Source organism: Emys orbicularis, chromosome 2 (genome assembly GCF_028017835.1).
Source record: "Emys orbicularis isolate rEmyOrb1 chromosome 2, rEmyOrb1.hap1, whole genome shotgun sequence".
NCBI lineage: Eukaryota > Metazoa > Chordata > Testudines > Emydidae > Emys > Emys orbicularis.
Window position 1 is genome coordinate 174,383,550 of NC_088684.1, and position 25,948 is coordinate 174,409,497.

The window sequence follows — 25,948 nt, forward strand, 5'->3', positions numbered from 1 at the left end:
TCTACATATATATCCATTGACACCTTGTTCTTTTAAATTTATGATAACAGATGTCTGAGTTATATGTCTGTTTATTGTGATTGTGTTTACTCTCTTTCCCTTCCCCTTTTGTTGCTAGTTTAATGCTCTCCTGACTAATCTCACAAGTCTATCATCCAGAATATTGGTTCCCCTTCTGATGAGATGGAGGTTGTCCAGACCATACAGTCTCCTCTCCCCTTAAAAGATGGCCCAATGTTCCATGAAACCAAAACCTTCCACTTTATACCACTTACCTAGCCAATAGTTCACGTCTAGTATCTTCTGTCTTCTCTTGCTCATGAGACAAGAAGAATACTAGAGATCACTACTTGTATTTTCCTCCTTTGTAGCTTTTCTTTAAAGTTCTTGAAATCTTCAATGATCTGTGAGGTATCAACAGAAGCACTGACATTCCTGCCGATATGTATCATATAGAGTGAATCCTTGCCTGCCCTATTCAGGATCCCATCCAATCTTGCAGTGACATATCTCCACACCAGGAAGACAAGCACACCATCCTACTGTCTTTTTGTTCCTTACAGAATAGTCTGTCAACTCTTCTTAGCATCCACTCTCCAGTGAGGATAGTCTGTTTTCTTTGAACAGTAAAAGACCTTCTGTTGGGCATATTTGACATCCTTGTGGATTAGGTTGAACATCCATCCTCAGCATATTCCTTTCCTCCAGCTGCATTTTCATTCAACCCTGACATTCCCGGCAGCTGCCATGCTAGGTACTTGATAGCAATTGGGTACCAGTAGATCAGAAGAATTTTTCGTGGTTCTTTTTTTTCTGGTGATCACAGAATGATCATCTTCTGCTTCTAGCTATGTACAGTACCTCCTGGTTCTCTTATAAGTAACACCTTGGATTATTTTCATCAAAACAGATTAGAGAAAAAAATTCTCCAAATTTTCAGTATGTTTACTTTGTAGGAGCAGGGATAAAATGCTGTCAGGATACTTAAAGACTTACATGTATTCAATGGAACAACTCATGTGCATAAAGTTAAGCACGTGTAAGTCTTTGAAGGATCGGGGCCTTTTGTGTAATTGTATTCACCCAGCTGTTTTTGTGGTTCTTCCACACAGCAAGGAGGGAAGAAAAAGCATGTTAAAAACAGGAAACTGTGATTATAAAACCACAACAATTGCCAAGGGTGACAAGCACAATCCCTAGAATTATTTTTAACTCTTGTTTGAAACTGACTAGATTTCAGTTTGCTCCTCTTCAAACACACATATGTATTTCCTATAAGATAACCCCCTACTCCCTAACTCCTCCAAACCCCCCCACACACATTAAAATTTTCTTATCACAGGCTGGCTGGCTCTTCAAGGGGAATCAGGCTGAGTCTTGCCTGTGACTTAGCAGTTATCCCCAGCTGATTCTGATCTGGTGACCTAATTACAACTAGTGATCCCAGCTGTGAAAAGGTCAGAAGGGACTACATAGGAAGAGAGAACTAAGCCTGGGGTAAGTGTCTCCTGATGGAGAGAATCTACAGGGAGAAAGGTAGGATCCTGTGGGAAGCCCTGAGATATGGTCTGTATGAAGGGGGGCTGGGAGTCTCTGGGGGAGGTGAGGCAGTGGGAATCAGGAAGAAAATCTGCAGGAGAAGGCCCTGGGAGGCCGTGCTCACTTTAAAAGAGCAAAGAGGAACTTGGCAGGCCTGTGGGAGTAGGAGTAAGTGAATCATAGACCGAGATTCTAGGGAAGGAAGCCTGAAAATCAGCTCTCTACAGTAGAACTGGAAGGGCTTAAATGTAGCCTAGAAGATGTGAGAGCTGAGGGCAGGAGGTATGCTGAAGATTAGCCTAAGTGGGACAGAACCACACTTGGTTTGGGTGTTTTGTTTGATTGTTTAGCTGGACTTTAGTTACTGTGGAAGGGGGCTGAACTTAAAGATGGCCTAGCCAGAGAGCTAAGCCACAGGAGACATAGACCAAAATGGACCATCACAGGGCCAAAAAACTCAACAGGGGGCACTAGAAATGCTATATGCTGAACCCAGGCGATGTTACAGCTGTGAGTGGCACTGCTTACGCTTCCAAAAAAAAAAAAACCCTCAGCATTTGTTTTATATTAAGACCTCAAAGCTGTAAGACAATCTGCATGCCTAGAGCCCTATTGAAGATAGTGCATGTTGTTGCAGGCACAGAGGCCCGAGGACAGCAACAGCGGGGTTCGTTGCCCGGTGTGCTTCGCGCCAATAAACATACCGGGGTGGAGAAACAATCAACGTTTATTTGAGATCTCAAAGTGGTGCAAGGAGACAGGCAAGTCTCAAATCGAGCACACCAGCAAAAACAGTTTCTCTCCTCTTATACTTTTCACAACTAAGCCCCCCCCTCTCTCCCCCTCTACCACCCCCCCTACCACCCCCCCTCTACCGAAGGCATGTTTATACATTTAAGCCGTTAAATCATTCTAGGGCTATAAATCTAGCTTGTTAGTAACATTCCTCTAAACAGTTACCTGGTCTTGTTTACCCTTCGTTTATTACCCCTTCTCCAGCTAAAAACATGCAAACCTCATCATTATCGCTTGGTACCTGATATGAGCAAGGTCGTAATTGGTAACTGGCTATTTACACATTCCAATTTCTGTCCTTGGCTCTTGAGGTCGATTAGAGTTAAACATGGAAGGACAGAGTTTAAACATGGAAGAACTCTGGCTCATATATATAGGCCTAATGACGTCAACAATTCCCTCCTTTGAGAATACTCAACAAGCTTTTGGCTGAGTTTTCTCATATTCTGTAGACAAGATACGATTGAGTGCCATAGAGCTGGGGTTCTCAATGAGAGGGTATGCTGGGATTTCTGGGGAACGGGGGGCACAAAGCTTACGGAGGAGCAATTTAAAACAAGCAATCAGGAGGAGGGTGACCAGGCACAGTACCACACCTGTGAGGAGGAGACGCACAAGGCTATTTCCCAATCCTCCTAGGTTGGGCAACCAACTCCAAAGGGAATCAAAAACTGTGGGTTCCCTTTCCTGAGCCTTCCACTGCTCAAAAGCCTGTTCGGCTGACAGGACGTGCTTGTTAATGTCCTGTGAGTTTTCTGGGACATAAGTACAACATTCACTCCCAATAAGGACACACACCCCACCCTGGGAGGCTAAAACATAATCTAAGGCCTGTCTGTTTTGCAGGGACAGCAACCGGAGCTGGTAAAGCTCTGAGTTAAGGCTTTTCTCTATGGCCAAGGTCTCATTGGCATACTTGGTGAGAAACACAGAGAGCCTACGATAAAATTGAGCCAGTCGTCCCACCCCATAGGATGGGAGAAAGATCATACTCAATCTGTCTCCTTCTGTAATGGGCTCTGGGGTGGCATACAAAGATCTACGCTGCCTAGGGCGGCCAGGGGGCAGTTTAGGGAAGACACGAAGGGGAGGGGCAAGATATCCTAGATAGCAGCTTCCATACCACCGATGCGGTAGCAACTTATAGGCAGAGGTATCGCAAATATAAAAGGAGTGGCCATTCCCTACCAAGCCATTATAACCGCTACTCCACCTATTTGTTTCTGTCATTAAACGATCCAAACCGGGCGGTAGAGTCGGATTTGCCTTTAACATAGACAGGGATGGAAGCGTCACTGTCGGGGGATAAATAATACTGACAGGTGCTATTCCCAGCAAACCAGGTGTGATTGCTGGACTTAAACTGTCGATAGCACACCAAACCAGGGGCCACTGGCCGCAACCTAATAGGGGAAGGGATATACGTTGAGTTGGCCTGCGGCTTCCAGGGGTCGTCCCTTAACGCATACTGGGACTCAATGGTACAGTTCTGTGACAAGGGGGTACCCGAGGCATTTTTCTCCCTACTGAACCATCCCCAACAGATATCTGACCAATTCTGGGGAACTACCCTCCAGGGTAACCGTGCAGCATGGTGCGGGATTTGGGAGCATACCCAGCAGTTAGAGAGGTTAAACTCTTGGGCAAAGCAAACCTTCAGGGACTCATATGTGTTTGTTTCTAAGTTAGTAGGGATTCCTTTCCATCCCGCATGTGCCTGGGGGGAAACGGGAGTTAACAAGAGGAGTGTCTCTATGGCAAAGAGCACCACTGTGGCAGACCCTGGACCTGAACTCATATTGGGCAGGTGACCCTAGGGCCTAACAATCACAATTCCTCAAATACCCACAAAATAACAATTACCAATAGCAAGCAGATTAAAAACAACAGGGACCAGGCCACCAGGTTAGGCCGGCCCTGTGAAAATAAACACAACCAACGCTCAGAGGTCTCGCGGGGAGTGCGCTGTGACTGTCCAAAGAGAGCACAGGGCATTCCCAGCAGACACTATTGTCGCCTGAATAACAGCTTAAGTCCCAGATCGTCGCTGGCAGTCTTCTCTGCAGGCTGGACGGTCCACCGTTCAGGAGCAGGCACTGCTTTCAGGCGAGAGTGATGAATCCAGTTCTTGTGTCCCTCAACCTTTGCTGCTGTATGGGAGACCAGCAGGACGGTGTGAGGTCCCTTCCACTTCTCTTGGAGAGGCTCGTCCTTCCAAGTCCGAACGAGTACGGAATCGCCTGGCTGCAAGGAGTGGATCGGGGCATCCAGCGGGAGAGGCTGAAAATCTTTGGTATACCTGTGGAGAGAACAAAGAACAGCAGACAGAGAGCACATGTACTGAGATAAGAAGCCACACCCCATTTCCCACTCCCCTGTCAGAACCGGTGTACCATTCATAGGCCATGCCCTTCCAAACATAATCTCGAAGGGACTGAGCCCTAACCTGCCCTTAGGGAGAGCGCGAATGCGGAGCAAAACAAGGGGCAAAGCATCAGGCCACTTAAGGGAAGCCTCTTGGCAAACCTTTGAGAGGTGCCGCTTAAGAGTCTGATTTGTACGCTCCACTACCCCACTGGCTGCGGTCGCCATGGCGTGTGAAGCTTCCAGGGGATCTGTAGGGCATCCGATATCTTCTGAACGACTTGGGATGTGAAATGTGTTCCATTATCAGATTCCATCCACTGGGGAAGCAATCTGAGCCTTACTCTGTGCTACTCGATATCCTCGAAGTCCAACAAAGTTCAGGAGGCTCACAGTGGCTTTAAGGCAAGAGGTTAGACCCACAGCAGCAATTAACAAGTCATCCACATATTGCAGGAGGAGGACTTCGTCCTCGTTGTCCCACTCCTCCAAGTCTCTAGCCAGGGCCTGGCTGAAAAGGGTGGGGGAATTTTTAAATCCCTGGGCCAGCACTGTCCAGCAAAGCTGCTTTCTAACCCTCCTTTTGTCCTCCCACTCGAAGGAGAAAATCTCCTGAGACTGGGGGTCAACCGGAATCGTGAAGAAAGCATCCTTTAAATCCAGGACTGAAAAATGGGTGTACTGCCCCCCTATAGAGGCCAACAATGTATACGGATTGGGAACAAGGGGGTGTAGAGTCTTAACCCGCTCATTAACTGCCCTCAGGTCCTGGACCAGCCGGTATGTGCCATTGGGCTTTGGTACAGGCAAGATAGGAGTGTTCCAAGCTGACTGGCATTCTCGAAGTACCCTGCACTTTAGGAACTGGTCTATAGTCTCCTGCAGTCCCTCTCTGGCTTCCCTTTTGATCGGATACTGCTTGATTCACACTGGACCTTTTCCTGGCAAGAGCTGAACAATAATAGGAGTATGATGGGCTGCCTTTCCTGGGATCCCTGATGCCCATACCAGAGGAAAAACCCGCTTCTCCCACTGACTCCACTCTGGGGCTTGCATAGCTGAGGGCTCAATTGCAAGTGTCATTATCCAGGCATTCTCTGGGGGTAAGGTGAGGCTTATTTCATCTTGAGTGAAATGCAGGGTGGCACCTAAGCGACAAAGCAGGTCCCGTCCTAATAGTGGCATTGGACAATCGGGGAGGTAAACCAGTCTGTGAGATAGAGTTCTGTTTCCCAAAGCACATTCCGCTGGGGCATATACTGGGCACTTAGTTCCTTTCCCTGCGGCTCCCACCACAGTGAGGGAATCTGCCACAGGCAGCTGAAGGGGTTGGTTTACAGCAGTTCGTGCAGCTCCAGAGTCTATTAAAAAGTCTATGTCCGAATCTCCCACCCGCATTTTTACTCGGGGTTCCGGGGGCAGGATAGTCCGTCTCCCCTGACACCCCTATTCTTGATCCTCTGCTGCCATTGTCATGCCCATCAAATCCTCCTTTTTCTGCAGTTTCCTTTTAATATCAGGGGCAGCACGGCTGGTAAAGATACCCTTTATAATTGCCTCAGTAATCAATGGATAGAATCCCACCGAGGGGGCAATCTCTGGGACCTGAGGCACCCTGTCTTTATATGGTGGGGGTGTTGGAGCCGAAGGGGACACCGACTCTGCCATCACAACCGGGGGAGGGTTCTGGGGACTAACAGTAGTTACTACCGAACCTTTGCAAAAGATCTGACCTATTTCTTAACAACATAAACAACTGTACATACATATGTTCATTCCATTTACCCGTACGCTGACAAAACAAAAGCAATTGAAGGATCGTATTATAATTAAGTGATCCCTCCGGTGGCCACCTTTCCTGGTCCTCTAGCTGATATTGAGGCCAGTCTACTGTACAGAATTTTTTCAGTTTACTTTTAATCAACGGATCCGATCCAAACACTTTCCAGTTCACCAGAATGCATTCTAAGGGTGTACACCTTGCCCTGCCTGCAGTACTCTGTCCCTGCCCCATACTCTAGGGAGACACTGGGTGTCCCCAGGTCAAAACAGGTAAAGTCCCCACTGGACTGTTCCTACCTTATCCAAGGGTCCGGTTCTGCACCGTCGCCCGCAGCTGCTTCTCCACTAATCGAGCGCGTTGCACCATTGTACCCTCCGGGGTCGACCAAACCACGTCTCCGCCGAGGCCCCCGATGAAGTCACCGGTGCGCGCTGGGCGTCGGTCGTCGCTGCAATCCGTCGACCTCCGAGAGGGGTCCGGGCAAGGCTAAATTTCAGCCTCGAGCCCACCCAGGGACGCCAAGACTGTTGCAGGCACAGAGGCCCAAGGACAGCAACAGCGGGGTTCGTTGCCCGGCGTGCTTCGCGCCAATAAACATACCGGGGTGGAGAAACAATCAAAGTTTATTTGAGATCTCAAAGTGGTGCAACGAGACAGGCAAGTCTCAAATCGAGCACACCAGCAAAAACAGTTTCTCTCCTCTTATACTTTTCACAACTAAGCCCCCCCCTCTCTCCCCCTCTACCACCACCCCCTACTACCCCTCCTCTACCGAAGGCATGTTTATACATTTAAGCCGTTAAATCATTCTAGGGCTATAAATCTAGCTTGTTAGTAACATTCCTCTAAACAGTTACCTGGTCTTGTTTACCCTTCGTTTATTACCCCTTCTCCAGCTAAAAACATGCAAACCTCATCATTATCGCTTGGTACCTGATATGAGCAAGGTCGTAATTGGTAACTGGCTATTTACACATTCCAATTTCTGTCCTTGGCTCTTGAGGTCAATTAGAGTTAAACATGGAAGGACAGAGTTTAAACATGGAAGAACTCTGGCTCATATATATAGGCCTAATGACATCAACAATGTGTCTGCCAACACAGATCATTTTGCAGGGTTGACTAGCCCAAGCTCCCCTCATCTCAAGCTAAAAAAAGCACCATATACATAAATCTTGGGTTTTAATCTCTGACTTTTATTAAACAATTAATAAAACAATGAAATTTACTATTTTCTTTTTTAGTCTTTCTCCAAAAAAAAATCCCTCTCTACTCACTCATCTTTCCCATCAGTCTGTTTTTCTAGTATCCTATATTTCTTATAGATAATTTTTTAATTGTACTCTTTTTTTGTCTTCATGCCTCTTTTTATTCCCATGTTCTGTTTTTCTGTTCCAAGCCAGGTTCTTTCCCCATGTAATTTAATGTATTTGCATAGGTGTAACTGAAGACTGTTTTGGAACTTACAAGTGAAGAAAATGGCTAATACATGCAGTACTAAACAGAATCTTTTTTCCAGTAGTTTTAAAAAATCAGTGGCATTTAATTCACTTGAGCCTATAAATATGAGTGAGTAATGTATCTGGTTTACTGGAATGGAAATATGGATAATTGTGTTTGATTGCTACAGTTTTAGCTTTAAAGCAACCTGTGTGCTGAGGTTCCTCTATCTTTAATAATCCCAGAAGCTGTAATCCCTCCCTCACAATGCCTCATGATGCATATTTTCTCATGTACCACAGAAGTTCTTTTACAATTTATTTCTTTTAATTCAAGTTTGATAATTTTTTTTGTTTATTTCCTTGTCTTTATGTTTACCCTGGAAATCTAATCGAACAAAAGTTTTAAAAAAATACAATATAAATCTCTGCAGCAGGAAATCTCAGTAAAATATTTGATTGTATAAACCATCTGCTCTGACCAGTTTTCATTCATTAGGAGTCTCTTATGATCAACATCTGGTGGGATTAGAATTTCCCCTGAACAACAAAGGATTTATCCTCCAGTATTTACATAGAGCTTTAGTACACACACACACACACACACACACACTTGGAAATATTTTTTAAAAGCTAAGTGGTATTATTAATCTAGAAGTTGTGGTTTTAGTTTATAGCTAGGACATTTAGGATTGGGTGTTGAGCAAACTGTAAACTTCTACTTGTTACAGGAATGCTGAACTATTAGTCAAAATACATCGGCAGGTGAACATAGTATTTATACTCCTTATATTTGTGTTTTCATCGGAAAAGAAGAGATTCTTTTTCCTGAAGAAAAAAGGCATCAAATCAGTCTGATAAATGAGAGGTATCACTGTACCTGGGTCAGATGGTGACTCCCTTACTCACAGAGGTGAGTGGCTACCCACATGAGGACATCAGTAGAATCTGTGCACCTCAAAAAAAAAAAATCAAGGGATATGTCCTCACTATACCCCAGTGAGATAGGGAAATATGATATCTACACTTTACAAATAAGGACCTGAGCCACAGAGATCAAACAGGAAATCTGTGGCAGACCGACAACTGTAGCCTGATCTGCTGTGTTTCTGTCCAGTACCATAACCACAAGGACACCCTTCCACCTAGAGATCACTAGACTGGAGAAGGGCAGACCGGGCCCTTACCCCAGCTTGCTTTTTCCAGAGCCCCTTGGTCACTCTGGCCCCCGCTTGCCCAACCCTACAGAGCAGAGATGCAGCAGCCCTGTACTCATCCCTACCCAAAGGCCCTGTTCCTGTGCTCCCACTATTACCTGAACCGCCCAACACAGCTCTAGGTCTTCCATCGCTGAATATTCTGGCCCCACAATATCTTACCATTTCTCCATTCACAGCTCCAGGTTTTGGTTTTTGCTTCACAAATATTACTGAATTTACATTCACAACACCTCTGTGAAGTGGGGAAGCAGTATTATCCCCATTTTATAGAGGGGGAAATCAAGACACAGAGATTAAGGCCACCTCCAAAAATTCTGGTTTAAATTACTTGTGAGAAATGACAAAGGATGTCTGGCAGAGCCAGGGATCAAAACCAAGTTCTCCTGGGTCTCTGTCTATTATCTTAACCTCAGGACCATACTTTCCTTCTTTCGGCTCCCTGCCTCATTCATGACACAGAAACTTCATAATGTGCAATTGCTAGGCAAATTAATTTGTATGTCACCCACTGCTTTAGAGTTGAGCATGCAGGAATAGCCCCATACAGACAGCATACCTTAATGCACCAATTTAATCTAATTGTTCTGAAAAGCAGTTAATAAGACTTGGTTCTGCTATGTGTGTGGGACAAGATTTTTTGCTTTATTTTGGCTCCGCAAGTATTCATTCTGTGGAACTTTTTTCCAGTCTACCAATGTTTGGGTTGATCTGGCTTTTTTGTAGTAGTAGTACTTACAGAGGATGCAAACTTTGGTTTTAAACAAATATATAGCTACCTTTTCATCACATGGAACCAAAATGCTCTTTCCCCCATCCCATGTGTCAGCAGCAGGGTTTGATCATCAGAGCCCTACCAATGCTCTATCCTTGCAGAACTAATGTACTTTGAAATCCATTTCTAGAAAGCAGCTGAATGTTGGGGTTCCAGGGTGTCTTTGAGTGATTTGACATGCATGTTCCACTCTAGGTGTGAGCACGTCCTGCACACAGTGACCAGAAATTTTTCCCTCAGTAGTACCCGTTGGGACAGCTCGAGCGCCCTCTGCTATCACGCGCTGTTAGCACCAGTATAAAGCACCCAGCTGAGCCCGCACCCCTCAGTTCCTTCTTACTGCCTGGGATGGCTGCTGGAACTGCCCTCCTTGCATTCACAAGTTCTCAGTGGACTTTCTCTGTTTATTGTACATAGTTATTTTTAGTCAAGTTTAGTAAGTTAGTTATCATACTTATCAGGGTTTTTGTCCCATCCTCGGTGCGTAGGGATGCCTCAGTCACCAGGCTTCAAGCCCTGCGCCTCCTGCAACAAGGCTATGGCCTTGAGGAACCCACACTCAAGCTGCTTGAAGTGCCTGGGGAAAGCTCATATTGGGGACCATTGTCAGATCTGCAAGAACTTTAAACCTGACATGAAGAAAGATCAGGGGGCCAGGCTGACGTTTCTGCTCATGCTGGCAGCACTGACCCCTCCATCTGAGCCAGGCCATCAGACTAATACCAAGTGCCTCGACGTCGGTAAGGAGTGCTCCTCCTACCGTATCAGTCATTTCAGCATTTGATGTCGCCTCCTCGGCACACCAAGAGTTGTTAAAGAGGGTGGCCTTAACTGTGGGTGTACTGATGGAGGTAGTGAGAGTCCTCCCATAGTCTGGTTGACATTTTAGCCACTGTGAGCCCTTCAAAAGTAACCCTGTCTCTCAGTGAGGCCATTATGGACCCAGTTAAAACTCTGTGGCAGACCCCTGCATCCCTTCCTCCCGCTTCAGAATGGGCTGAAGGGAAATACTATGTTCTCACCCAAGATTATGAGTTCCTTTACACACATCCTCCCACCAGGGATCCCAGGGTATCTTCCGCCAATGAGAAAGAAAGAGAGGGTGCAACCCCCAAAATCAAAGAATTTAAAGAAATTTCAGTAGGAAAATTTACTCTACCGGAGGCTACAACTCAGAATTGCAAACCAGCACGTGCTGCCGGGCAGGTATGGTTTTAACATGTGGGACTCCATGCAAAAATTCAAAGGTTTGCTCCCACAAGAGGTCAGGCAAGAGTTCTTCTCACTGGTGGATGAGGGCAAAATCAGTGGTGAGGGCCTCTTTACAAGCTGCTCTGGATGTGGTGGGTTTGGCTGCCAGGTCCAGGGTTTCAGCAGTGGCCATGCACAGGAGATCATGGCTACAGTCCTCTGGGCTCCCTTAGGAGGTCCAACAGACTATTCAGGACTTGCCTTTTGAAGGAACTTTGCTCTTTTCGGAGCAGACGGACACAAAGCTTCATGGACTAAAAGACTTGAGAGCGACCCTCAAGCCCCTTGAGTTGTACACCCCAGCTCCCTCAAGGAAGTACTACAAGCCTTAACTGCCCCTTTAATAATCTGCTCCGACTGCCTGTCAGGACCAGCAGAGGAAGAGAAATAGGGGCTTCAGGGGCAGGCCACCACCCCCTTCTACCTTGACTTCAACGCCTGCTCCACCCAGACATCTAAGGGGTTCTAAGCAGGCATTTTGATGGGACACTCAAGGACGCCATACCAGGTCCTGTGATCTGAGACTCTGTTTCTCTTTTATTTGTGAACCAGCCTTTCCCACTTCCTCAGAGCTTGTACCGTGGGGTGCTGAGCATTGCTAAAGTGGGATACACCCTCCAGTTTATTTCTACCCCTCCTTTCCACCCTTCCTCTCAATCCCTCTTCAGGGACCCCTCTCACGAAGAACTTCTGGTCCAGGATGTTCAATCTCTCCTTCGAGTGAAAGCCATGGAAGAGGTTCTGCAGAATTTAAGAGGGAAGAGGTTCTACTCCTGTTTTCTAATCTCAAAAGCCAAGGGAGGTCTCAGACCTATTTTAGACCTGCGTTAACTCAAGAATTATCTTAAAAAGATAAAGTTCCCCCTGGTCACCCTGGCATCCATTGTCCCTTCTCTGGATCCCAGAGACGGGTACACCGCTCTCAATTTAAGAGTTATTTTTCATGTATCAATATACCAAGGACACAGAAGGTTCCTCAAATTCGTAGTGAATGACTCACACTACCAATTCATGGTACTCCCATTCAGCCTATCTTCACTTCCTTGGGTGTTCACAAAATGTATGGCTGTAGTAGCAGCTTTCCTGCGGAGGTTAGCCAAGCACACAGATTTGGTAAAGATTTCAAAAGGCAGGTTTTTTACATTATTGTAACACCTAGGAGCCTGAGTCATGCACCAGAGCCCCATTGTGCTAGGCACTGGACAAACAGAACAAAAAGACAGTTCTGTGCTGTGGGTTTTTATATTAGCTCTGCCAGTAGTGACCTTGTGCAACCTTTCAATTATCTTATCTGCAAATTGGGGGAATGACAATTGCCTCCCCCTAGGATAAAAATATGGGGACTTAATAATGATGGTTGTGAGGTATACAGAAATACTAACAGCAGTCAGTGGAAGAAGAGACTTGAACTCATGTTCCTATTCACTGCACCTTCTGCTGCAAAGGATATTTACCCCACATCTGCCCCTCCCTCCTGTGGGGAGCCTCTCAGCAGTACTGGTAAATACAAGAACAACACATACAGTTGAACATTTTATACCAGTTAGGTTTTGGAGCTTGTTTTTGTTGCTGGGCACTACATCGCAGCAGAAACATTCAGATAGTCATTATTTCTGCACAAGCATAAGAACATGGAGATCTTAAAAACAGATCATTTGAGGAGTGGGACTGTATCTCATGAACCTCTTGACCAAATGAACTCAAATGTGCACCCCAGTCTCTGAACTAGCATACCAATTCTCAAGTTGATCTGACTACTGGTGGGCTTTTGAGAAGATGCAAAATTCAGCTTTGCAACATGGTGTCTTCTTTTAATCTTAACTATGGTCCATCTATCACTGCCCCATAATTAAGTGGGTAGCTTTGTAGAGAACTGGCCTGCAAGCCAAAAGAAGAGCCGTTTCAGTAAGGAGACAGATTCCCTTGAAATAGAAAAAGAGGAGGACATCTTCACAGGAGCAACAAGAGAAAAACAATCTGCTTTAAAGCTAGGGAAACAGCAGGATGAAGTGAGATTCCTGTGCAGTGAGAAATGAGGGCTTGACTTCCTCACCCTCAGGAACTGCAGCAACTCCCAGACCAGGCATTCCAGGGAGAGAGAGAACAGCCAAAGCTCCAAGAAGGGCTGTGAGGGCAGGAAAAGTCTCAGTCTGAAAGAGAGAGAGAGAGAGAGTGTGTGTGTGTGTGTGTAAAGCAGGCAGGGCTAGAAAATTAAAATAAAATGAAAAAGTGTAATCTGCAGAGAAACTGGGCTGCAGGCTGAAAACAGAGCAACTACAGCAAGGAGGCCCAGAAAAAGGACAGGTTAAACTTTAGCCGTTTGATTCATCAAATTGAAAGTAGGATTAGAAAAGGGTGCACTGAGGCAGAGGTCATGAAAGCAGTAATCAGAGCAAGAGGCCCAGGACTGATCCTCATGAGATAGGCTCATCAGTTTTCCCCTTGAACTGCCAAAAACCAACCAACAGGGAAATGGCAGAGGGGCCCAGGTATGACCAGTGGAAATTCACAGGTTCCAAAGACAGCATTCCCCTCCAGGAACAAGTCATGCAATTGTTGCATATCTGGATTGAGACTATACAGAACCTCCATATCATGCAGGAATGTCACAAAAATGAGAGCACTGTGTTTTATTCAATAGGACCAACATGTATTTGCCATCTGCCACCCACGCAGCATGCCAGAATAGCTATCTTAGTTGGAAAGAAATATACACTGTGGTATTTTGTTAAAATAAAAACTCAAGCTTTATGGGACATATAATTGCAGGTGTGATGGTCTCAAGTCAATGATTGGCGGATAATCTCTCGGAGACATTTTAAAAAGCTTAATAAAATCTTTGGTTATTAAAATAGAAGTTTGTCTTGAACTTAAAGTTGCTAACAGGACTCAAATTCATTATCAAAGATTAATTGAAATCCTGTTTCAGTTAACTGAAGAGATAATGTCTTCATTCTTCCTGTACTGGTCAGTCCACATGAATTAGAAATTTAGATAATAGGCTACAGTGTTGCTGAAGAGACAGTCAAACACCACTGACCCAATTAATCCAGCGAGGAACCAGTACCTAGTCCCCATAACATCATGGAGTGAACATTTCCTCATGTTGGAATGACAAAAGTGAAAGCTCTTTTGAACTTCATCAGAAATAACTATTCAGATAATTTGTGCATATTTGAAGTATGAAAATGGGATGCAGTTATCCCCAAAGGGAAAACCACTAATGTAATATGTTGGGCCTATGCAGGTGAGTCAAGGGAGAGAATTATTCCAGGAGTGGGTGGGTCAGCTTTTGTGGCCTGCATCATGCGGGAGGTCAGACTAGATGATCATAATGGTCCCTTCTGACCTTCAAGTCTATGAGTCTATGAGGTCTTGATACTGAAAGTTTAACAGCAGTGCTTGAGCCAAGATGCTGCTCCTCAGGGCTTAAGAACTTGGATATCAAAGAGACATTAATCAAAATACCCAGAGGACTATTTTGCTGTATAAATATCCCTGTCAGTCATCCATCAAAACATATTATTTTGAAGGGATGAACTGTGCTGGAAATCCTACAGCAGACCAAATCTGAAATTGTATTGGATGTTCAGCAGATAAGACCTTTGTAGGTGGAATCAGTGTTACAAGAAAGAGATGCTAGTACCAAAGTTCATGGACTAAGCCAACAAAGAAAGAACAGCCTCTAAGCAGAGGGGATGATCAAGATTTGTTTGAACAAGCAGTTAATCTGAGTCATTTATTGGAGGCACCGAGGCAAGTTGCTCAACAAATGCTGAAAAAATCCAAAGTTTTTTGCAGAGGTGATGGAAACAAGGAACAGATCCCTGATCTAGAGATGCTATCAAGTTCTTCTTCGAGAGATGTCCCTGTGGGTGCTCCACTCCAGGTGTTGGTGCGTCCCTGTGCCTTCGCTCGGAGATTTTTCGTAGCAGTACTCGTACTGGCCACGCATGCGCAGAGGCTGCCCCCCGCTGTGAGTCTCGGATAATAGTACGCATGCGTGGCCAATCTCCTCAGTTCCTTGTCTACCGTCCCCGGCCTGAGACGGAGCTCAGCAGACTCGTTAGGAAATCCCTCACTTTCTTACAATTACCTGTTCTAGTAGTTAGTTTGTTGTCAGTTCTTGTTAGTCTAGCTTATTAGTTCTTTATCTGTTTAAAAAAAAAAAAAAAAAAAAATTTCTCTCAGCCGCAGCCGCTTCTACCATGCCTGGCTCCACCGGCTTTAAGCGCTGCTCTACGTGTAAGGACGCTATCCCGCTCTCTGATGGCCATTCTCTTTGTATAAAATGCCTGGGGGAAACACACATTCCCCAAAAATGTGCCCACTGTACCAAACTCAGTTCCAGGGCACGAAAGGACAGGGAGCTCAAACTGAAACTGCTCCTCCTGCAGAAGTCTATTGGGTCAGTTTCAGACCCAGGCGCCGACTCCGGCTCTACTGCCCGACACAGCCCCCCTGCTTCAAAAAACCTGAAGAAAGCTTCAAAGAAGGGGCAGCCCTCTCCAACAAGGAAGTTGGTGTGGCACAAAAGTGCCTCAGGCAGGTCAATAGTTTCCCTGCCTGTGTTTCCTCGCCTCGCCTGTGTTTTGAAGAGCCGGGCTCCTCAGGCACCGCACGAAAGCCGCCTCAGGTTGCGGCGGCGGCGCGAGGCTCCGGTGCCGAGGCTTCAGGCTTTCAGTTGCCTGCCTCGTTTATGGCACCGTTCGGCACCGAGACGGACGCGGTGCCGACATTTCCCGCCCTGGCTGACCCTCTGAGGGCTGATGTTGCCCCCCCGGCACCTATCACGGCACCGGCAACCGTGGCACAGGCTGACAGGGAGATCAAAGGCAAAACCCCTGCTCAGAGGAATGTTCCCTCACGGCAACTTCCTCCTCCACAGTTTTCACCTCATGCAGGAGCCTCACCTTTTCAATTTACTCAGACAGCAGATCTATCGGTGTCACCTATTCTGCAGTCTCCCCTGATGACTGCCTGTTTTTCTCCAATGCATGACTCACGATCAGAACAACCTTCCTCCAGTGAGGAGGAAACTGATCCGCAGGCAGTTTTTTCTCCTGATCAAGACTCCCACACCCCAATCAACAGGGGTTACAAACAAATCACCTCAGCCTGTTATCAGGATCGTGCCCCATGGGGAGTGAACCCTTGGATGGCACCACCTATGCCCTACCCACCACCATGGCAATGTTGGGCACCATGGGCATCGTACCCCCGAGAACACATGCGCTACGGCACTTCGACCAGGCGCAACGCCGGTTTAGCACCACCACGTGACGGACCTGCCAGTGACATAAGATACCAGGCAGCACCGTCACACTCCCAGGAGCAACTGAGTCCTGCTCCTATTCCAGCAGAGCCCGACTTAACGCCTGAGGAAGCCTTACTTCCCCTTCCTCCAACACCGTCGGATGACTATGCAAAATTCCAAGACCTCTTTAAAAGAGCTGCCGGTGACTTAAAAATTAACTTGGAGGAAGTCACTGAACAACAACATGAACTAACAGACATTTTGCAGCCCTCTTCTTCCTGTAGAGTGGCATTACCAATCAACATAGCCCTTTTAGAACCCGCTAAATCCATCTGGCAGAATCCAGCCACTAGCCTACCTACCTGTAAACAAGCGGACAGGAAGTACTTCATTCCTTCAAAGGGCTCTGAATTCCTTTTTTACCCATCCGGTGCCAAACTCATTGGTAGTGGATGCAGCAAACCAGAGGGCCAAACAACAGTACGCCCGCTCCACCCCAGCCAACAAGGACAGTAAACGCCTGGACCTCTTCGGCCGTAAAGTATATGCATCCTCGACGCTACATTTTCGCATAGCTAATTATACCGCAGTCCTTGCAAAATATGACCACAAAAACTATAGTAAGTTCATGGATTTTATTGATCACATCCCAGAGCAGAAGAAACAACAATTCACAGCTCTGGTTTCCGAGGGACAAACCATATCACGCACCGCTCTCCAAGCGGCCCTCGATGTAGCTAACACTGCAGCAAGGTCGACCTCCACAGCAGTGGTCATGCGACGGGGTTCATGGCTCTCTTCCTCCTTCTTCCCTTGAGAGGTCCAGAGCACCATTGAAGATCTTCCCTTCGACGGGGAAAAACTTTTTGCCTCCACCACAAATGACATGCTTCATTCGATGAAGGACGCAAGAGCAACCCTCCGGTCCCTAGGCCTCCAGCCACCTGCGACCAGAAGACGACAATATAGATATCAACCTTATCATCGCCCACGCTACCCCGCATTTACACAACATTCCTATAGACCACAGGAACAACAGCAGCCACAACAACGCCAAAGACCAAGATTCCAACGTCGTCGTCCTAACTCTACAGGGGCGCTGCAACCCCCTCCAACTAATAGGCAGATTTGAAGCATTGGTCGAGGGTTTAGAAAACAGCGTTCCCACTTCAGCGGCACACCTATCTTTGGACACCGCCTACGACCATTCTCTCATCAATGGCAGAAAATTACATCCGACAAATGGGTCATAGAGGTAGTTACAATTGGATACGCCATCCCCTTCCTCTCCCTCCCTCCCACCCACCCTCCCCGTCCCTCTTCAGGGACCCATCTCACGAGCAACTACTCTTCCAAGAAGTGCAGCATCTCCTTCAACTGGGAGCAGTAGAAACTGTGCCAGAACGACACAGAGGGAAGGGGTTTTATTCCCATTATTTCTTAACAGAGAAGAAAAATGGGGGATGGCGACCAATCCTCGACCTCAGGCGGCTCAACAAATTTGTCAAAAAGCAAAAGTTCAAGATGGTCACTCTCACCACTATAATCCCAGCGCTGGAGCAGGGCGACTGGTTTTCAGCCCTCGACCTACAGGATGCCTATTTTCATGTGACTATACACCCGTCCCACAGACGATTCCTACGCTTTACTCTCGGCTCCACACATTTCCAATACAGGGTTCTCCCTTTTGGACTGTCCACGGCCCCCCATGTTTTTTCCAAGATCCTAGCCGTAGTAACAGCCTACCTCAGAAAACAAGGGGTTGTAATATTTCCTTACCTAGACGATTGCCTCCTCAAAGCTTCAACGTTCGACGAAGCTCTCCGATCCATACGACTTACCATCGATTGTTTCCTATCTTTAGGCCTGCAAGTAAACAAAAACAAATCCACATTATACCCCACCCAACATCTGGAGTTCATAGGGGCATACCTAGACTCCCGGATGGGGTTGGCATCTCTCCCACCAGCCCGCTTCAATTCTATAAGTCAACTGGCCACAACGATTCGCAACAGTCCCCAGGTGACTGTCCGGGACTGCCTACAAATACTAGGTCACATGGCCTCGTGCACCTCCGTCGTCCAAAATGCACGTCTATACATGAGGTGCTTCCAAGCGTGGTTGGCCACGGTGTACAGACCGAATGTGCACCCTCTAAACAAGACTCTCTCCATACCTATCCGAGTCAAATATTCTCTACAGTGGTGGACAATTCACTCCAACCTCTGCTCTGGAGTCCCCTTTCTTCAGCAGGCTCCATCCCTCATACTGACGACCGATGCATCTCTGACAGGATGGGGTGCACACATGTCTCACCACACAGCCCAGGGGCTTTGGTCTTCAACCGAGTCCTCTCTCCATATAAATGTCCTAGAACTTCGAGCCATTCGCAATGCGTGCCGTCAATTCCTGCCACTGATCAAGAACCAACCCGTACGCATAATGACAGACAATATTGCATGCATGTTCTACGTGAACAGGCAGGGGGGGAGCTCGATCCCACTCTCTGTGCACAGAGGCTCTGAAGCTCTGGAACTGGTGCATTGCGAACAACATCCGGGTATCAGCGGCCTATCTTCCCGGAGTGATGAATACCACAGCGGACGAACTAAGCAGACGTTTCCCGTGGGATCACGAATGGGAATTAAACGAGCACACCATTCACAACATATTCCGCATTTGGGGCTACCCAGAAATAGACCTCTTTGCAACTGCAAAAAACAAGAAATGTCCCAATTTTTGCTCCAGAGCAGGGCTAGGCAAACATTCCTTGGGAGACGCATTCATGATCCCATGGAACCAAAACTTACTCTATGCGTTTCCCCCGATACCGGTTCTGAACAGGGTCCTGATAAAAATACGAACAGATGGGGCCAAGGTGATCCTAATTGCCCCATCATGGCCCAGACAGCCCTGGTTTCCATTTCTCACCAAAATGTCGATTCGACCACCAATCCCCTTGCCTCTCATTCCGAACCTCCTATCACAACAACACGGCCGTTTTCTCCACCCCAACCTACCCATGCTCCACCTCAAAGCATGGTTCCTCCATGGTTCTCCCAAAACGAACTAGATTGCTCTGAACAAGTTCAAAGAGTGCTCCTACATAGCAGAACACAATCTACTCGCACCACCTATCTATGTAAGTGGAAACGATTCACACACTGGTGTTCAACTAAACAACTTAGTCCCACGTCAGCATCTCTTCCGCTCATACTTGAATACCTATTGGACCTTAAGCAATCCGGCCTTTCTTCCAGTTCCATCAGGGTCCATTTAGCTGCTATTACAACTTTTCATGACAAAATCGATGATACTTCTGTATTTGCTCATCCTATCACCAAGCGCTTCCTCAAGGGACTCCAAACCCTATACCCAGACATAAAACCACCCACCACTCCGTGGGACCTTCACCTAGTTCTATCTTGCCTAACTCAACAACCATTTGAACCCCTAGCCACGTGCTCCCTTTTACACCTTTCGATGGAAACAGCATTTTTAGTGGCAATTACCTCCGCCAGGCGGGCAGGAGAAATAGCAGCTCTTATGGCAGACCCACCATATACGCTATTTTTCAAAGACAAGGTTACCCTCAGGTTACACCCCAATTTTCTTCCTAAGGTTCACTCGTCTTTCCACATTAATGAGCCGATACACTTACCAACTTTTTTCCCGAAGCCACATGCGAACTCATTCGAAGCCTCAATGCATACACTAGACGTACGTAGGGCCTTGTCCTTCTATTTGGATAGAACCAAACCTTTTAGAAATTCTTCCAGACTTTTTGTCTCCATCGCGGAGCGTTCCAAAGGTATGCCTATTTCTACCCAGAGACTTTCGAACTGGATTTCCCAGTGCATCCGGTTGTGCTATCAGATAAAGAAGGCTACACCTCCAGACGGCATCAGAGCACACTCCACTAGATCTATGGCTGCCTCTGTAGCATTCTTACGCAAAGTTCCCCTGGCTGATATCTGTAAAGCAGCCACCTGGTCCTCTGAGCACATATTTGTTAAACACTATGCCCTTACTCAAGGCCCTCTATCTGATATACGTTTGGGCAGGGCTGTACTATCAATGGCCTTCCTATCAGATCCGAAGTCCCTACCTCCTTAAGATATACGGCTTTTAAGTCACCTGGAGTGGAGCACCCACAGGGACATCTCTCGAAGAAGAAGAGGAGGTTACTCACCCTGTGCAGTAACTGACGTTCTTCGAGATGAGTGTCCCTGTGGGTGCTCCACTACCCACCCTCCTCCCCTCTACTTCGGAGTTGGGGTAGCCTCCGTTGTAGAGAAGGAACTGAGGAGATTGGCCACGCATGCGTACTATTATCCGAGACTCACAGCGGGGGGCAGCCTCTGCGCATGCGTGGCCAGTACGAGTACTGCTACGAAAAATCTCCGAGCGAAGGCGCAGGGACGCACCAACACCTGGAGTGGAGCACCCACAGGGACACTCATCTCGAAGAACGTCAGTTACTGCACAGGGTGAGTAACCTCCTCTTATGCAGCCAGCAAACTAGTCAGAAGACTTTTATCTGGGTGGCACATTCACTATGTAACAAGATAAAGGAATACCTGAAAAAACTCCTAAAAAGTTCAAATTCATCCTATTCCCCACCATTGGTATGTGTACAGAAAAGAGAAGATAGTTTAAGACTTTGCATAGATTACAGAGTTGAGCAGAAAAACATACGATGCACACAACCCCGTCCTTGAATCCAAAATGTTCTAAAGGGGCTTGGAGGTAAATCCTGTTTCTCTCTTAGATCAAGGGGACACATATCAATAATATTTCACAGCTTGTGATAGTTCACTCACAAAAGTGAGCAGCACCTCCTGCTGTCTGTCTCAGGGATTAGCTCTTTCAGCCCATGCACACTCTCCTGATGGTGCCTCTCCCATTGCCTTCTCCTCTTGCAGACTTACCTCAGTCCAGGAACCACCATGTCCCTCTTCGTGACTCTGCCCGTGTCACCATCTGTGTTTTCCCCCGTCTGGGGAGTGAGTATTTCCCAGTTCTATAGTCCAACCACTTCACCAGTGACGAGTGGGGGGAACCCGGGCCTGCTCACTACTCCAGGTCACAGCCCAGGGACTCTGTTGATAGCAGTCTCCTGCTGCCTCTCCTTAATGTCTCCATCAGAGCTGCTTCAATTCCCTGGGCCACTTCCCTGTGGCCTCAGCACATTCTTCATCCTCCTCTCAGGGCCTCCAGCCAGCATATCCCAGCAGCCAGCCAGGAGTTCCCTCTTACTTCCTTGGTCCCTGCCAGCAACCACTCTGGCCAAGGTGATACCTTCCTGCAGCCTGCTAGGAACACAGTCCTCTCTCCTTGGGCTTCCTACAGCAACTGACCCTGCTCTGCCCTGCAGACCCTGTGAGACCATTGGGCCCTGATTGGCTGCTCTTTGCAGTCTTTCTCTGACTGGCTGCTCCCTGCACTGCCTCCCTCGGCTGATTTTAACCCCTTCCCTGAGGCGAACACCCCATCACATGGCTAAACAAAGTTATTACCTCACAGCCCTTCATAAGACCTTAAGGTCTGTATGAATTGGTAGCATTCCAGTTGACTTAACAAAACTATCTGCTGACTTTCAGAGGTGTAGGAAAGAGTACCTTGCTAAGATTAGGGGTGAGGTTCATATTTCATAGCTGAAGAATATCCTTGTGTGCAATGGCATATTTGAAAAACATAGGAAAAATGTAAGGAGAGCAATGGTTACAAAAACATGGAATTAAGCTGAAGGAGTCTAAATCTAACCTCTTTAAGAGTAAGGTACATTATATGGGAATGGTGGTGTACACTGAAAGTTATAAGATGGATTCAGTGGACAAAATAGTTGTACATGCCCTACCATAGGGGAACTTCCTAAGCATCTGTAGTTTTGTACCTATCAGAGGTATATTCAAGACATTTCTAGAATAAACCCAGTGTATGACTTTTTGTCTGTTCCATTGGGATCTGACAAAAAGCACCCTGAAAAGTGGACACATAAGCAGAAGAAGAAGACACAAAGGAAAAGGAAAGGTGTCTGGACAAATACCCTCCAACTAGCTGGTTAAATGGACTGAGCAACGTTAAATGTTTTAAACCAGCTGATTGACTGCCTGGTACAGCTATCAATAATAGCATACCCTGATTTTACCTTACCCTTTGACCCCTGTGGATACTTCCAGTAAGGGAGTAGGTGCAGTCCTATACCAATATCAAGAAAATAAACTATGAGTCATTGGTTATGTGTCAAGAACATTACAGCCAAGAAGAATTATCACCTTCACTGACAGAAGCTGGGGTTTCTAGCTATGAAACAGTCTGAAACCAACATATTTTGTGACTACCTCTGAAGGTTTATAGTAATAACCCATAAACCAATGTTTTTACCTCTTCAAGATTCAATACCACAGCAGACCGGTGGGTTGCAATATTAGCTAACTTGAACTCCAGAGTTACATATTGTCTGGAAAACTCTAATCTGCAGGTAAGTGCTTTGACCAGCATGTCACTTGATATGAAAAGATATATAACTAAATGCACTGAAGAGACTGCCAAAGATGTTATTAATGCTTAAACAAAGTCACCAAAGAACTTGTCTGCCACAGTCTTGCTTGACTTGGTAGTGGTAGGATAGGCTTGGACAAACCTAGCAAAGTGACCCACTATGACAGTATTACTGCTCTCTTTTTGCTTGTTTCCAGATGCAAGAACTCAACTAATACTAGTTCAGCGGGTTCTGTTTGACTACATTAGTTACTGGTGGTTGTGTAAGTTAGTGAGATTTCTTTTGCTCTAGAATCATAGAATATCAGGGTTGGAAGGGACCTGAGGAGGTCATCTAGTCCAACCCCCTGCTCAAAGCAGGACCAATCCCAACTAAATCATCCCAGACAGGGCTTTGTCAAGCCTGACCTTAAAAACCTCTTAGGAAGAAGATTCCACCACCTCCCTAGGTAACCCATTCCAGTGCTTCACCACCCTCCTAGTGAAAAAGTTTTTCCTAATATCCAACCTAAACCTCCCACACTGCAACTTGAGACCATTACTCCTTGTCCTGTCATCTGGTACCACTGAGAATAGTCTAGATCCATCCTCTTTGGAACCCCCTTTCAGGTAGTTGAAAGCAGCTATCAAATCCCCCCTTCACTCTTCCCTTCTGCAGACTAAAAATCCCAGTCCCCTCAGCCTCTCCTCATAAGTCATGTGCTCCAGACCCTAATCATTTTGTTGCCCTCCGCTGGACTCTTTCCAATTTTTCCACATCCTTCTTGTAGTGTGGGGCCCAAAACTGGACACAGTACTCCAGATGAGGCCTCACCAATGTCGAATAGAGGGGAATGATCACGTCCCTCGATCTGCTGGCAATGCCCCTACTTATACGGCCCAAAATGCCGTTAGCCTTCTTGACAACAAGGGCACATTGTCGACTCATATCCAGCTTCTCGTCCACTGCAACCCCTAGGTCCTTTTCTGCAGAACTGCTGCCTAGCCATTCAGTCCCTAGTCTGTAGCAGTGCATGGGAATCTTCCGTCCTAAGTGCAGGACTCTGCACTTGTCCTTGTTGAACTTCATCAGATTCTACTTTCATTCAGTTTACATCTACTTTCATTCAGTCTTTGGTGACATGATGTTTAATATCCCTTTTCATTTATGGTCAATATAAATGATCTCACAAAATTCGGTATTTGTTCTGTTCCTAGTTGTTACATCTCTTCTTGATATTCTTGCTTTTTGCATTTTTCAGGTGATGCCAGTAGATTGTTGTTGTTTTTTGCTTGGTTTTTCAATAAAGTATTCCATCTTTACCTAAATGGAAGCAATGCCGTTCACCCATGAGGGCTGATTTCTTACCACATCCTCCTGGTTTTGCTCTCTTATTAGGCTTCAGCCCCACGGACTTATAATTTAGAAAGGTTAACAATAGGTGGATCTTCCTTCTGCGCTGCTAAAACATCTTCTAATAAAATAGGCTTTATGGTGGATTTAATGCCCATGGAGAAGAAGTCTACTGCGGAAGGGTTGTTACTAATTCCCACTAACCATAATGTTTTGCCAGCTCTTTCTGGACCCAGTTTTTTGTTCATGAAGGTTGTCTGCTTTTCTTTTCAAGAAGTTAAGTTGATTAAAAAGGAAATTAAATGTATTTAACTGTAATAATAAGTATGCAGAGAATGCTAATATAAGATACAGATTTGTAACACTGTTAAGTGAGGTACAATATACATTTCTTTCCAATCTGTCACAGCTTGAGTGTGAGAGACTTCTGATAGGTGACCATGTGTATAAGATTTGTCACTTATAACAATGAATTGTTCCTACTATTTCTGACACATTGTTGCAAGTGAATGAAGACAGACAATCAGCAGGGTAATGATTTTATCACAGTTTTATTAAAGTAAAATCACAGGTGAGTCCCAATTTACTTCAGACTGCAACCATAGTCTGTCCAGCTAGATTCTTCGCCGTGTTCCAGAAATTGTAACCTGAAGCACCATTCTTTGCAGTGGGCTGGCAAGATGTGAAAAAACAAATACAAGCACCCTCAAAATAGTTATTTTTATAGAAAAGAATCTGAAATGTTATGGGCCAGATTCTCAGTTGTGATCCAGACCCTTTGCACTGCTTAGGCAGCACAAAGGGGCCAGAATCTGGCCATAACTGGACAGCTGAGAGTTCTCCTGGTCAGAGAACTCTCAGCTGGTAGGTGTAAAGCTGGTGGACCCAGCTCCTGTGCTAACCACTTCATCTACTTTCCCAGCATAGGAGGCATACTGCAGGGCACTCGGCCCCTTTCGTGTCCTGCAGAACTCCAGTATGCTATGCCAGTCCTCCACTAGCATAAATTAGGGTGATTTAACTCATGTTGGGGCTGAGGCTAGTGTAGACCAACTCTTAGAGTCAAGGAGCCATAACTGGTTCCCTGATTTTACTGCCACCCACCACTCTCTGGCATCAAGTGAATCTTTGGCTGCAGGAGAGAATATAGCCTATGAATTCTTGTTAAATTTCACTGATGTTAATAATCAGTCAGCTATCATTATGCAAAGTAGGAAGTTAGACATGATCATTTTATTGCTCAAAATAAAGCTATGAATCTACAGTGCATATACAGCTATCTATATCTATATCTATATGGAACAATCCTTTGGTCACTGTGACAGATATGGCAATTTCCTGTAATATCCTGGACAAACCTCATTGAATTAAATTAAACCTTATTGAATTAAGTTTCAGCATTTTAGGAGTTCACTGTCTTAAAATGCCAATTTTTATGGATTATTGTGGGGTTGTATGAAACGTCACTAGGGAGGAGACAAGGCTAATGTAAATGCTGGTAAGTTTTCTGAGCTTCAAAAGACTCTTTTAAACATTATCCAGATAAGAATGAACCTTTAGTTGACTGGGTTTCCCAGGAAATACTTGAGAGGAGGGGATGGCAACTTCTCATCTCTGGACCCAACCTTTGTAGCTACATTCTGAGGAGAAACCCATTGTCTGCTGATCACCTGTTACAAGAGGACAAGATC

General features: G+C 46.0%; 1 protein-coding gene across 1 annotated transcript in view; it reads left to right on the plus strand.

Moving 5' to 3' along the window:
• GABBR2 (gamma-aminobutyric acid type B receptor subunit 2) overlaps positions 1–25,948 on the plus strand; it is an 878,387-nt gene that overhangs the window by 364,053 nt on the left and 488,386 nt on the right. The window lies entirely within an intron of this gene.